The 15,304-nt window shown below is 42.2% G+C and overlaps 1 protein-coding gene across 4 annotated transcripts in view; it reads left to right on the top strand.

The window, feature by feature from the left end:
- The first annotated feature begins 4,189 nt into the window (after nucleotides 1-4,189).
- ZHX1 (zinc fingers and homeoboxes 1) overlaps nucleotides 4,190-15,304 on the top strand; it is a 40,846-nt gene continuing 29,731 nt past the window's right edge. For 3 of the 4 annotated variants that reach the window (XR_002099578.1, XR_002099576.1, XM_019528124.1), the window contains exons 1-2: nucleotides 4,191-4,513; nucleotides 5,519-5,668. The gene's annotated coding sequence lies outside the window, so the exon portion shown is untranslated. Of the gene's footprint in view, nucleotides 4,514-5,518; nucleotides 5,669-15,304 lie in introns of all 4 variants that reach the window. The other variant, XR_002099577.1, reaches the window with a different exon arrangement.

Below are 15,304 nucleotides of genomic sequence, written 5' to 3'. Positions count from 1 at the left end.
TAGACATTATGTAACTGATAAGTAGCATACAGCCATATGCAGTAAAGAGCAAAGTACAGTTGTGTTTGAAAGCCAATGTATCGTTTCAGGAGTCTGACCGCATAATTCACATGTTTAAGGGGGTGGTAGTGTTTTTTTCCCTCCCCTCCAGTTTAGAGAGAGATCTGTTTTTAAGGGACACTGGGGTTTGTTTTGTTTTTTGGTTTGTTTTTTTGATCTTTTGGGGGTTTTTAAGCCATACATTTTTGTCACAGCTACCATTTGTTAAGCTTCTGTGTGTTGCTTGATTTAAAGTTGCATCATACCTGATTTCTTTCTTCAATTACTCTAACCTCAGGATATTTTAGTTTTAATTCAAGCCTGAAAAGCAGGCATGTCATTCTTCAACCATTTTAAAGTAACAACCTCATTCCGGTACTTTTTATTCTTTGGTATCAAGTTTCTGGCAAAAATGGACACATGAGAGGAAGAAATAAAAACTAAGGATGTGTGGTACACCTAATTCTCTATTCTTCACTGTTCGATGTTCCCAAGTCTGCTACTGTCACAGGTGTTGACAGGTATTATGGAGGTCACTACTGAAGTCTTGTTCCTTTATCAGGCTAAAAAAAATATTAGAAGTCCTATTTTGAAGGACCAAAAATGATAATACGATGGAAAACAAAAAGCTGGACGACAACAAGGAAAGGACTTGTGAAGCACAGTAAGAGTGTATGTGCTTCAGAAGCATCTGTATATGCTTTACAGCTGCTTTCCTCCTATATTACAACTGGGTTAAGGCCTTCCTCCTGTATAACTGGAGGTGGTCCAGCGATGTTGCAGCTCCAAGACTAAGCCTTGTGCTTCAGCTCAGGCTTTTGTAAAGTCATGCATCTACCAAGCCAGGGACATGAGTGAGTAGTCTGGGGTACTCAGTGGGCACATCTACATGTGCCCCTGCCTGCACAGTGCCCACGGTACTGCACAGTCCCAGTGGCGCACAGATCATTTTCAATTCTACTGTGCAGTAGTGGCAGCATCATGGTTAGTGCCTACTGATGCTATGTTGCCATAGTGACCAGCTATGTTGCTGTAGCATCTCATGTAGATGTGCCCAGTGAGTGCTAGCTAGCCAGCTTGGCATTCTTGCACGCTCCTTCAGTCTTCCAGTAACCTATTTCTACAATTACATCTATACAAATACCTCTACTTGCTTGGTCCCCAAACCAGAATGAATAATGTTACCTCCCTTCTGTAAGCAACTAAAAGGCATGCCTATCCACAAAGGAGTATTTTAGGATGGCACAACAGGTTGCTGGAAGTCAACTCAGTATACACTTGTATAATTCCTATGGTAGCAAGCTTTGCAAGGGATTGGAGAACAGTCAGAGAGCATCCCAAAGTCTCAAACATACATCTTTAATTTTCTTTGATCACTCTATAGTACGTTGGAACAAAGTGTTGCCCAGATAGCACTTCAGAAGCCTCCATTACACCTCCAAAAAAGAGCATGAAGCAAGCATTAAAACAGCGCTAGGCTTGGAGTGGAAGGGTAGTTCAGCAAGGATTCTCCGTAAGCCTGGTGACCATAGTCCATGTCAGGTTCAGTCTGTAGACAAATTTAAAATTCAACCCCTTTAAAATAGGGAAGGAATTGCTGTTCCAAAATGTGCATCTGCTCTACAATGTGACTGCTGTATCTACGCTTCCATAATGACACAAGTCTAACAAAGCTGTTTTAACTTCAACCCTGAATGAAGCAGTTAAAAATCTAGTGATTTAGCTGGTTTGCATTGCTAATAGGACTAACAGTTTCATTGCAACATCTTATGATGCTTGGTACTTAGATGCTGGTATCATTGTTACTTTTTCCTACACTGTGGGCATGCCTACACATTCATTAATGCTCTGTAATTATGGTGCATTAACTTTAGCACCTGACTAAAGTTAATGTGCCATAATCGGCACTACTGTGCATTAGCACCAGTACATGTTTCTTAAGTGATGCTAATGTACAGTAGACTATTTCTACTGCGTATTAGCATGTGTTTTTCATGCCATGTTAATGTGCAGTAGAATTAATCCACTGCGCCTCTAGCATCTTGTGTAGATGTGCCCCCTGGTATCTGTAAATAAGGGAAAATCCAATTTTACAAGTAGCAGTACAGGAAATTATGTGCTAGAAACAATGTTATGTAAAGGTTCCCCCTTAGAGGCTAGGGCCCCCACAGCCCAGGTGCAGGTTCTGCTTTATTACCAAAAGAAAAAGATCTTTATAATTAGGTGCAAGAAGCCTTCCTTTAAAAAAATGCTAATAGATCTTAATAGTCCTGCATAAATAATGGGAGATGGCTTGCCCTAAGTTCCTGTGACCTCTTCATAAGTATCTTTACCCAGGAGAAAAATTAAAAAGAGTGATTAATACCAATAATTGACTTGGCATATCATCCTGAGAAATGGAAAATAAATGCAGTAAAAATAATGAAAAGGGTTAAAATACATAAGAGAGGCTCGTGCAGTTGCATGCACAGATAATTGCAAATTTAAACGCTAACTGGAGATCCCCAGGACATGAAGTAAAGGGGGCCAAAACTGACTCCTATGAACCCTTTCTTTTATTTTGGCTGCTTCATTCTTTTTATCTATGCTGTTTCATCAGTGGATCAGGGAGAAGAAACCACAATTAGCCCCTGGTTTGGGGGTTTTAGGCTATATATCAAATCATCTTGGTTTCTCACTAGATGACAGCTGCCAAATTCCACAGCTGACCCATTTATATGAATAGAGAGAAGCTGCTAGCAGAAAAATAGCAAATAAGGAATGTTGTGCCTATTCACCTCCTAAGAAAACTTTTTTTTGTAAAAACATAACTCTTGCTGCCATCAGATCTACTTTTTCACTCAAAATAAAAAAAATCAGAGTTGGGCAAAGTCATAAGTAATTAAAAATAATGTCTGTAAGTTAGTGTTGGGTAATAGTTCACGGTTTACTCCCACTTCCACAGATGAAGAATGTGTCGGTGTCTCTAGGCAGACCAGGTTCTTTGGGTAGATGTGATACTTATTAGACCAACCAAATAGTTGGAAAATGTTCTGTGCAAGTTTTGGGGTACAAACACCCTTCCTCTCATCAGGAGTGTTGTTTTTTTTTCTTCCTACATATCGCCTTTAAGATTGTCTCCAGACCTTGATGACCCTGTGATGATCACATAAGGTGTAGGTCCAGCTAGGTCAGGGGTGGGCACGATGCAGCCCACCAGGCCATTCTATCCGGCCTGCGGGGCCCCTAAAAAATTTAGAAAACTATTTAGATATCTGCCCCTGGCTGCCTGTTGTGCAGCCCTCGATGGCTTGCCAAAACTCAATAAGTGGCCCTCCACCCAAAATAATTGCCCACTCCAAACTAGGTCCTAAACATTTTTTTCCCCTAAAGTTTATAAAGCACTTGTACTGCAGCTCACTGCTCCTGCTTGCCAGCCAGAAACTGGAACGGGCTCATCTGCGTATTGCTGGGCTTTTGGTGGTAGCCATGTTGCTTTAAGGACGTGGGCAGACAAGGTTCTTTGAGTAGATGTGATTTTTTTATCAGACCAAACAAGCAGGTGAGAAAATTGTTCTTTGCAAGCTTTCGGGCGCAGTTGCCTTTCTTCAGGTATCCAAAGTCTCTGCTGTCCTGAGACTCCAAGGAAGGAGAGAAGGGAAAAGCGTGGCAGGGATGCAGGTTGTAGCTGTATTGGTCTAGAAGAAAAGGCGATCGGGACTGGTAGTAGAGATGGTATCCTTTATTTGACCAACAAGATTTTTACCAAAAAAAAAAAGGGGGGGGGGGGCAGAATTTCCTCTTTCCCCTCCCCACCCTTCCTTGCTTCACCGTTTGTTTCCCTAATTCCTACCTCTCTCCATTCTCCCTCCAGACCCTTAGCTTCTCTCAGACCAGCAGGTGCCTGGAGACGGGTGGCTGCGCCCGAAAGCTTGCCGAGAAGTTTTTCGCAGCTCATAAACGATCCCGCCTCCGCCCAAAGGACCGCATCTGCCTACCTGGCCCCAGGAGCAGCACAAGGGGCGGCGGAAGGGCGGCCCCTGTGCGGTTCCCGCGCCCGCCGGGCGATCCCGCAGCTGGAGCGGGTCCGGGTCCGGGTCCGGCTCGGGCCAATCGCGGAGCAGCCGTGTGTTGTGCCCGCTTTACAAATGGTGGGAACCGGCTTCACAGGGAGGGGAGGAGGATGCCTTTGCACGGCCCAGCGGCTCCTCCCCTTGCACACACATACATACACATACACACACGGGTGCTCCCCTCCTTCCCGCACTGCCCGGGCAGCAGCCAGCTGCGCATCCCAGGCAGGGGGAAGCCCAGCTGCCACCTGCGCGCGCCCGGGGGGATGCTTGCCCAGTGTGGCCCAAGTTCAAAGTTCACAGTTCACTTACCCCCCTCCCAAAAAAAAGTGCAGTAGTTTTTGCAATGCAAGATGGCGACGAGGCAGTGAGAGGAGGAGGAGGCACAGACACAGCTGAGGGGGAGGCAGCAGCGCGGCGAGGTAGGGATGTGGCTCTTCCTGGCCGGCGGGGGGTCCCCTCCATCCCCTCCCCGCGGGCATCCCTCTCCTCCCACCGCTTCTCCCGCTGCGCTGTGTGCGGGCTCTCCCCCTGCGCTGTGTGCTCTGCTCCCTGGAAATATGGAGGAAAGGTTGGGGGGAGGGAGGGTGCACAGCTCCCCTCCACTTCAGGATCAGTGCTTAGTTGTGGGGGAAGGCGCCGAAAAGAAAGGGCAGCCCAGCCCAGGGCAAGCAGGGCAGGGACAAGCCCTGGGCAGCGCTGCCCCCAGAGAGGGGCGAGGGGCTGCGCCTTCGCCCTCCCCGGCAGACACAGCGGGGTTTGGAGGTGGGAGGGTTGCCCGTGTTTCTCCCGACCCTTCGCCTCCCTTTTGTTTGCCTGCAGCGGATGAGCGGTGGTTGTTCCCCTCGCCGCGGTGCAGGGAAGGCCCTACATGTTGGTGGGGCGCGGGGGGCTCTGGATTGGGGCGGGAGCAAAGCACCGCTTGCAACTTTGAAAGGAAGGGCCCTGAGCTCCTCTCTCCAATTCAGATGATTCCTTTTTTAAAAAAATGTTACGTCTCTTCAGGGGATGCTGCCAACCCCTTGGCGTGAGGGGAGGAGGTTGTTTTTAAAGACTCCGGTCAAAAGTAGTGGTGGTGGGGAATAAAGGGCTTTTTTTCTCCTCACCCCCACCTCCAGCTGTGGAGTGAGGAGCTCGGGTATGTCTCTGGTTCTCACAAACAGGATGGAGGAAAATGGGACTGGTCAGATGGGAAGAACTTTCTTTTGATTTGAGAGACCCAGTGTTTGATAGGGTGCAGGGCTTCCTCTTTTGAGAGCTTGACACTTTAACTTGTGGTCAGGGGATCAGGCGGTGGTAGATTTAGAGCTTTCTTGCATCATCTTAACTCTCACCTCATTTTATTGTTTGAAGAGACTGGACACAATGTTTGTGGGCAGAGTTTTTGAACATGTCACTTTACTTTCTCTTCCCCCACCCTGCGGCAGATACCCAGGGCTGCGTGCTGCTGCTCCGCTCTCCCCCGGATCAGGATGTACAGCACTGGAGAGCCAAAGCATCGCCCATAAAGCACATACTTGGAAAGGGCTCTGGGCCGCTGCCCCAGTCAGAACACCTGCAACAGTGAACACTAACTGGTAGGTGCCTGGACTTTCTCTCTGAGGTACTTTACCTTTCCAGGAGGGTGAATATTCACCTTGATGTTGGAGCAATGAATGCCATTTAGAATAAAGCCATTTGGGGTATAAATGGTTTTGCAAGCAAAAATAAATGGCCACATTTAAAGATAGTGATAATATGCAGAGAGCATGTTGGAAGTATCGAGAGAGTATGTATCACTTTTATCGTTAAAATGAATTTCATTACAGGAGCTGTGAAATTAAATCTAAATCTAAATCTTCCTTTAAAGGGGCCAGGAAGAAGAATGTAAAAATCACACTGGTAGTGGAGATGCATCGTTTGTTTTATTTAGAAGGATTCAACAGCATCTAAAATGGCAAAAAAATCTTCTTTTTTTGTTTTAAAAGCAGGCCAATAGACTAATAAAGCCAGAAGAGTCTGTTATGCTCAGACATCTGACCTCCTGTATAACACAGGCCAGGGGACTTCCCTGAACTACAGTCTGTTTCAGGGGTGTCAAAGATGTGACTTCATGGGCCAGATCCAGCCTGCAGGCCATATCTGATCCCCAGTACTGGCCCCACACAGAAATGGTCCCAGACCCTCCTCCCTTTCTCCCATCACATGTCAGATCCAGCACCCATGATGTCTGCTCTGGGTAGTCTGGGACTGCATCACGCCAGCAGCTGCTCCGATACTTGGGGTATCTGGCCCAGACTGGCTGAAGCAGGTGCAGCGTGCATATTGCACCTGATTCAGCCAGAATGGGTGCTGCATGTGGCACAGTCCCAGAACAGGCAAAGCAAGTGCCCATGGGGCCAAATGGGTTTGACACCCCTGATCTATTGAAATGAACATATGTCCTTGAGGGGAAAAAAAATACAGTCTTGATTTCTAAAGGTGCCATAACTCGTTGTAAGTTGTTCAGTGGTTACTTTTTCACAGATTTCATAGACATTAGGTCTGGAAAGGACCTCGTAAGATCATCGGGTCCAGCCCCGTGCCAAAGGGGCAGGAATTCAGCTAGGGTCAAAGAATCGCAGCAAGATAAACATCCAAATGTTTCTTAAAAGTGTCCAGAGAAGGTGCTTGCACCACCTCTGGGGATAGTCTGTTCCAGGCCTTGGGGACTCAGACAGTAAAGAAGTTTTTCCTTAATGTCCTAAAACGGTCTTGCAGGAGTTTGTGACTGTTGGACCTTGTCATCCCTTGGGGTGCTCTGGTGAACAGACGTTCCCCCAGATCCTGATGCGCACCCCTGATGAACTTATAGGCTGCCACCAGGTCACCCCTGAGCCTGCACTTCTCCAGTCTGAAGAGTCCCATAGCTCGTAGCCTCTCTTCATAAGGTCTGTTCTCTTGCTCTCTGATTATTTTCTCACTGTTAAGACATACTGGATGCTCATTTAGTTATGTCTGCGGTCTTTGTCCAACTCCAATTTCCATCTATTGGATCCTGTTTAACCTGTACTGCTGGACTGAAGAGCCATGTATTATCAGATGTTTATATTCTTCAGTAGGAGCTGATGAAGTTGCTTATTAATATTTTCATTCACAATAAATTGTGTTTTCCAGTCTTTTAATGATCTCGTGACTGCTGAATCCTCTCCTGTTTTTCAGTCTCTTTCTTCCATTGTGCACACTGGTCACCTTATGTCATTGGCGTTCTCACTGGCATCAAATCCGTACACAACATAACCTCCCTTTGCCTGCGCATTAATTCCCCTGCTGGTGTATCTGAGGACCGTTAGTTAACAGTATTGCAGAGTGGGTTCATGTTCAACTTTCATGGGCCTCACTGGCAACTTTGTCATCAGTTTCTGCTTTCTAATTACATTCTGAGACCTACTGGTTAGCTGGTTTTTAATCCATTTAAAGTATGAATTTTGTATTTTTCTATTTCCTTAATTAAAACTTCATATGGCATCAAGTCAAAAGCTTTACAGAAATCAGTTACTTCAGTGCTTCTACTTTTATCAAACAAACTTACTGGTAATTTGGTCAAAATATTGTATTAGATACGGTACCATCTCTTCCATACACCCATGTTGGCTGACTTTAGTTATAATAGCCTTCTTTAATTCTTTATCAGTCAGAGCTTGTATTAGTCATTCCATTTATTTTGCTCAGGGTTAATGTCACATTCCCAGTCTTGTACTTTTTGGGCTGGCCCATTCACTATTTGAAAGTATTGCTCCAAGACTAGCTTTCCTCCAGTCCTCTCACATTTCCACAGTGTTCCAAGATCTATTGAAAAGCAGCATTAATGGGCCAGAGAGTCTCTTTTAAAAACTCTGTGCAAGTTGTCCAGATTTTCTGGTTTTAATGCATCCTTAGTAGCTGCTCTTCAAAATCCTCCTTAATTGCTTTTGGACTACAGAGGATTTCATCATATGATATGTATACCTCATCTGGATTTTGTCCAACCACAGAACAGAAACACTTACTGAGTATTTATTCTCCCTTTTCTGTTCTTTAATTGAAATGTCAATCTAGCCATCAGTACTTTAAAACAAAAGTTTTCCTCTTCCTTGGCTCCTTCTGTTTCTTTTGTCATATTTTCGCAGTTCCTAGTTTTTGTCTTGTATTTGCTACTATTGACTTCCCATTTCTTCCATTCATTTTGTTTGTTTCTAGTTTTTTTTAATAAAATGTTTATAGTTGTGTTCACCTCCAAACTAGGTTGCATCTGTAAGCAGTGTGGCCTTCTTTGTGGCTTAAGGGGCACTTAGTGAAATGTTCTTAAACATTTGTTGGTTATCATTAATATTTTTAATTCTTTCTCCTGACTGGTTAGACTCATAATTATTTTAAAGCTGTGTGAAATTGGCTCTTTTAAAGTACCAGGCTGTATTATGCGCACCTGTGTATTCCTGGTTAAGACTTTACATTTGATATGTGCAAACAGAATAATCAAGTCATGATCACTTGTATTCAAGCCACAGCTATTTTTTTTCTTTGATCAATTCATCGTTATCTGTCGAGATGAGGTTCTATCGTAGAATTCCCTCCTGTTGGGTACAAGACTTCTGTGTTATAAAATTGTCGTCTATAATTTTTTAGAAATTCTGTGAGTTGTCTAGTTACCAACAGTCTGAGACTTCTGCCATACATCACTCAGCTTGAAGTTCCCCTCAATAACACTGCTTTTTTCCTATGAATTGTAGATAACCTGTTTCTTAAGCAGCTATCTTGTTCTCTAATGTATTTTGGTGGTCTGTGGCAGACATGATGTGCTTCATCTATTAGGAAGCTGATCCGAAAGCATTCAGGATCATTTACTTTCAAGTTGTCAGTGGGCACATCTGCATGTGCCCCTACGGTGCCGTTGTTCCTGTGCTGTGCCAGCGGCATACAGTTATTTTTAGCTGCTGCGTCTGTCTAGTGACGTGCTATAGCAAGGAGCACGTTGCTACAGTGATGTAGCTGCAGTACCATGGTTTGTGCCCATTAATGCTACGTCGCTGTAGCGCATTGCTACAGCAATGTAGCATCTTGTGTAGACTCACCCAGTGACTTGGAAACAGGTAATGTCATTTTGATGCAGAAGTCCACTCCTTATCTTCTGTCCATTCAACCTGTCCAAAATAGCTTATAACCATTGATTATTTTTTTTAACATTGCAGTCAGTAGAATCTTGCCCATTAGGTTTCAGTAATATCTACTATATTGAATTTATGTTCATAAATGAGCAATTCCACTTCCTTTTGCTTTTAGCCAGGCTCCTAACATTAGCACATAAGCAATTAAATAATTTCTTCTCTTCATATCCTGTCCATAGGCTTGCTCCCCTTCTTCTGAACAGAAAATCACCTGAATTTGCAGGCCCCCTTTCCCCACAGAAGCTGGATTAATGCTGTCAAACCCCAAATCCTACACCCTATTAAGCCAAACAATCTTGTATCTTCTGTTTTCCTTTGTTCATGAGATAGGAAAAGTCTCCAAGAAGTTAATTTGGATGTTCCTCTACTTTAAGCTCCCTGTAGTGGCCTGTAAAGCTCAGAGGTATCCCGTGGTATGGTGTCATTGCAACAATATATGCACCACCAGCATCAGGTCCTTGTGCATCAACTTCAGAAGCTTATCCAATCTACTGATGTCTCATGTCTTGGCTTTGGGGATGCAGGACACCATCCAGGTTGCTGTCAGGTTCCTTATATATGTTGGGCTAAACAGCCACCTGCTGGTGTATGCCATACACCTCTCCGTTCCATTCGACCAGCTGGATCTCCAGAGATTGTCTTCCACCATTTTAGATCTCTGAATTATTGGAAAATTTTCACCAACTGAATTTAACTAAAAACTAGTAAAATCCAATTAAACAGTTTGGCTTTATGGAGGCAGGGACTGATGTGTGAGGCACGGCACTCCCAGCATTTGTTAGAAATACAACAGCATCACACTATTTTGTGGGAACCAGAAAGCTACTCGCCAACAGAAGGGGAACCAAAATGCTTAGGTGGGGAGAAGTGGCAAAAAGAAGTATTCTATGAAAGTGTATTATATAACCCTGTATATCTTTTCAATCTCTCAGGTGGGATTGGTGATACAGGGAAAGGCTTTTTTTATATGAATTTAGTTTTGCCAACGCATCTTTCTTTAAAGTTTGACCTCCAATTGTTGAATGTGCCTGTCCAAAATGTGAAGCAATAGAACTAAATCTTACACTCTTTACCAGTCAGGTTTCCCTCAGAGATTCTTATCACCTATTTTTTTTATGTTGAAATAAAATGTAAAAAGGACTGCAGCATGGCTAAGAGCAGCACTGAGTACACTACACTTCACCTCAAAAAAACCTGACTTCTGATGAATTTATACAATATCAGTAAAAGTGTTTGGTTTAATTCTGTCTCATGTTCATGTAGCAAAATGGCATCAAGCAGAGACCAGTCGCACACATGATCCACGTCTGCTGATGTCAGAAGGAGTTGAGGGTGTTGCTCTACAGATCCACAGTTGTAATCACGGTTCAGACAAGTCTGAGGGCTTAGAGGAGTGGAGGAAGTGTCAGGCCCTGTGGGTTTAGCAACTTGACATTCACAGCACCTTTCTTCACTTTTTGGCATAGCCAGTGTTACTCAAGTACAGATGAGACCTTAATCAGGGCAGAGACAAACTTTGCATTTGAAACTTCAGTCATGCTGATGGAAGTGCCCCACAGTCAGTGCTCTAAATCTTCAAAGCCCTTTACAGGCCTTAACTAATTAGGCACTTAGCAAATGAGTATAGTTTATAACCTTAACATTAGGATCTTGTGGGGGTGTTTTTATTTTTGGTTTAGAATTTGTATCCTTGTTTTCACTATTTGTTCATATTCTCGGTTTGAATTTTTATTGCTGTTTCAGCTCGCTAAAGTGCTAAGAGCTTCACAGAAGTATAGAGATGAGATCCATGCCCCAAAGAACTTGCTAGATAAGACCCTCTTCCAGGGGTCATGTGCACAGATGCAAAGAACCTGTCCATGTTCATCCTCTCCTAGGACTGGGTCCTAGTGATGTTACACTTGATGGAAGAAATTGGAGAAAACAAATATGGAGGGAATGGGGTGGAGAAGTTTACTGAGGATATTACTGGTAATAAAACTGCATAATACAGCAGCAGGTCTCTTCAAAGCTCCATATGGATTGTTTACAAACACCTGTAGAGTAGGAACATAGTCCTAATTTTACATCTAGAGAAACTGAAGACAATGTATATTTGATAATCCAGGTTGCCCAGAGCCTGTGGCAGCACCTGGCTTGTTGAGGGTACTCTGCAGGTGGTAGAGTTTGATCAGGAGGGATCTTGCAGAGGTCACAGAGCAAATTAGGTGAAAGCTGTAGGTAAAATTTAGGCATGTTTGTTTCTCAGTGTGTCAGCTCAGTGATTGCACTGGTACATGGTGCGTACTTGGGTAAGATTTTCAGAAGCACCTGGCATTGGCATAACTGCATTAGGTCCAACAGTGTTTGCAGGATTGGATATCCAAGATCTACAGCTCAGGAGGGCTCTACCCAGACAGAGTTTCAGTATGCAGTCACTGGGACTTCCTGAGGTCCAGAGGATTGTCACTCATGGGCCATTTTTCAGCATTAGGTCTTATGGGATGCATCTGTTTAAAGCATGTGTCTGTCTGTCTTTATGTGTATAAAGATGACCTAGGTAAAGGGTAAAAATGTACAGGAGGGTTTTTTGAGACATAGATAGTCGGATTATCCAATTTTCACTAGTTTGTTACCTCAGCTATCCTATTTCACCTGGTCTTAGCTGAAGGATGTCATGGATGACTAGAGAGCTGGGGAGGTTTAAATATGACCTAGAATTGAAATACAAACAATTTTAGAGGGAAAGAGACTTTCACTTAAGCTGTTTAAAACTTGGGGAGAGATTGTGTTTTGTTTTTTTGTTTTTTAGTTAACAAGCACTAATTAAACTCGCATTCTTGACAAACTTTCTTCCTTCCATTCTGTAGTCCTTGGAGTCCTTCAGACAGAACAAGGAAAATGAGGCCTGAGTAATACACCTGGCATTTCTATTTTTAATAAGAATAATTTAAGATTAAGAAGCCTTTTCAACCAAAACCAACAAACAAACCTAGTCCTACCCTTAAGGCATTCTTCACAGATCATAATAAACAAAACTGCCATACCCCTTCCCCCTGCTCCCCCGTGGCTGTCGCCTTTAACATTTCCCAAATATTTTTTTAATACCTTTGAGCCTGTTTATATGTTAATAACTGTATATATTTTAATATCTTTGGACCTGTTTCAGCTGAAGCCATCTGTGATCTGCTGCAGTGGGGAGATGTAGGTGCATACAGGTCTTATATTGTGGAATAAGGAACGTTTAGTACTTCTCATTCGGTCAGTCTGTTTGGGGACCTGTAAGCACTTAAGTCCCAATGCTGCTGGGCACCCACTGCCTCAGTGCAGAAGCTCATTGGAGGATGGGGTCCCTAGCCTAGGCTAACCTGCGTGTGCTGTTTTGCAGGAAAAAAATTCAGAAACCTCTAGCCAGAGCACCAAAATAAAAAGCTCATTCAGCCATTTTACTTGAAAATATTTGTCCCTCCAAAGCAATATTAAAATGAAAATGTATGCTTCATCTGCATTGTACACAATAATTTCCACTAATGGAGTTGATGCTTCTAACAGTATCCAGCAGAGGCAGGTTTCTGTGAAATATAAATAGCAGAATTCGGTGTGCAAGTGGAAGCATGGGAGTTGCAAAGTCATTTGGATATTTGTTTTTATTAACTCAGTCAGTGCCTAGGGGAGAACAGAGTCTATCTTAAAAGTTTGCCTTTGTCCTACATTTAGTTTTGGTATTTAATGTATAAATGAAGGAAGAGAGAATATTTTTTATTTTTAATGCTTCATGATGCCTCAAAGCACAGTGGTTGCTGGTTGTGTGCTGCCTTTCCCAGTGGAGGATTCAAACAAAAGAACAATAATTTCAGACTCCTCCTTCAGTTTCCAAGAAAACCTGAATTGTGCAGGGATATGCAAATAGCTCTGAATTTTAAAAGCAGGATTCCCCCCCCTTCAAATTATGTATTGATTGCATACCAAATAGCACTTCTGTAGCCTCAGTTTAAAAGAAACGTAGACTAGAATTCATTTGATTTTAATCCTTTTCTTTAAAAGTGGATTATATTCTCATAAACCAGGCTTGCAAAACCTTCACAAACATTTATTAATCTAGGCACAAAATATTCGCACCTACCCTTAGCTTGATGGTGGTGATAAAGCTAATATTGTACTTGGCTGTCAAGAAAAATTACTCGCCCCAGGCAAGTGAGCCAGTAAAATTTTGCAAGGCTGCCTTCAACAACAGATGCATCTTATTCTCAGGAGGTTCCCACAGTCTGCCTATTTTCTTATGCTAAACTTGGACACTCTCATAAGCATTCTCTTTGAGTACCACACCCCAGCCTCATCCTGAACTGATTTAACTTGTGTTAATTTAATAATGAGACTAGATTTCTCCGACTTGCCTCTCCTTTTACAAACCATGTCGCTGCTCCCCTGACAAAATTAAGCTGATACATCTGTGTGTAGACATTCCACATACATTCAAACTAAAGAGATTGATATATATCAGAGTAGTCCAAATTACCCTTGTTAATCATGCTGTACAAATAATCAAGTAGGAGACCTTGAGTTAAATTATCTATTTCAATCTTATTTTATATTTGTATTTTAATATGATTTCTTAAATACAGGATGATTTATCAGTGCTTGGTATAATGAAGTGCTTTTATCCTAAACACGAGATGTGCTATATCTATACAGCTTTATTTTGGGAATCTGATAGCTTTACATGTATTTATTCCGATTCTTTTTTTAAAACTTTTTGTTGTTATGCTGGAGAATGGTGAATGACGCATGTCTTATTTTCTAGATGATGATTAATTCTTTTAGTCATGATTTGTGTCAAACTACATTTGGATGGAAATGAGAAATCAATTAAAATGCATAAAAACAACTGTTAGAAATGTTCTTATTTAAATAAAACTACCTTAAATGTGCTCAGTGCATAAGAAAAATAGTAAGTTTATCAAAACATGTTTGGTATTTCAAACCAGCTAATGTATTAAAAGGAAGTTCTAGTTGTCAGTGACTTGACTTTACTGTTCTGTGGCATTGTACCCTTTAAGATTTTGGACCTAGTAGGTTTCACCAGCTCACGCTCCCTTGTTCGTGTCTTTTAAGTGGAAAGTGAGCCCTCCTGCTTTTTCCACTCCCAATCGGTTTATCAACTTTGAATGACCTAGGCATTGTGCTGAACTAAGTCAAACTGAAATGAACAACAATATTCCTTCTGCATCTACAAACAAGACAACTGCTGTCAAAAGCTGGTTTAGCACTTGAAAATTCTGGTGCTAGGTACATAGCCAGTGATTTACATTGGCTCAGCAATTTGACTTTCTTTAATACCTAGGCAGTAAATATGTAGTGGCTGAATATTGGCTTTATTTGAATTACTTTAATAGCATGTAATAAATGTAGGCTTTAATACAGGTTACCATCATTTCAAATGCATACATTTAAATGGGCTTTAAAAAAAAAAAGAGGGGGGGGGGGTTTTAACTTTTTTTTCCATCCCAGCTTTAACACAAAGGGCCTCTCACCCTCAAATAATCCATTAACATTTACCTGCTTAATAATAAGAGCTACATTTCAGCTATCAGCATTTAATTATGAAAATCAGTTGTATGTTTCTAATGTGCATTTATATGGAATATGACCTCAAAATGTAAAAGTGTGTCTTAATAAAACTGATTATTTGATTATTTTAGGTCTGATAATATAAGGCACAATGTTCAGTTTAGATGGAGTCAGGGACTTTGTAACCCAAGTAAGTTCCTCAAATTCTTTGGGAGGGAAAAGGTGTCTTTGCATTTTTTTAAACATTCTTCTCTTGCTTTCAGAGTGGGAGATGAAATGGTTTCTACATAAGCTCAGATCTGATTGAAATATTCTGGTGGTCTTTTCCTGGTAAAGTCAGTGGTATACTCTCTCTTGTCACTATCTGGGCCCTAAAATAGCAGGATACACAAGCAAATTGAAACTACCAATATAACTCACAACACAGTATTTAAAAGCAACATTGTCTTGTCATTTTAATTTAATATTTAGATTTGGTTGGGGGGGGGGGGGGGTTAACTCACT

The sequence above is a fragment of the Gavialis gangeticus genome, unplaced genomic scaffold, assembly GCF_001723915.1.
Source record: "Gavialis gangeticus isolate Ggan-Ray unplaced genomic scaffold, GavGan_comp1, whole genome shotgun sequence".
Taxonomy (NCBI): Eukaryota; Metazoa; Chordata; order Crocodylia; family Gavialidae; genus Gavialis; species Gavialis gangeticus.
This window is presented reverse-complemented; position numbering and strand designations above follow the sequence as displayed.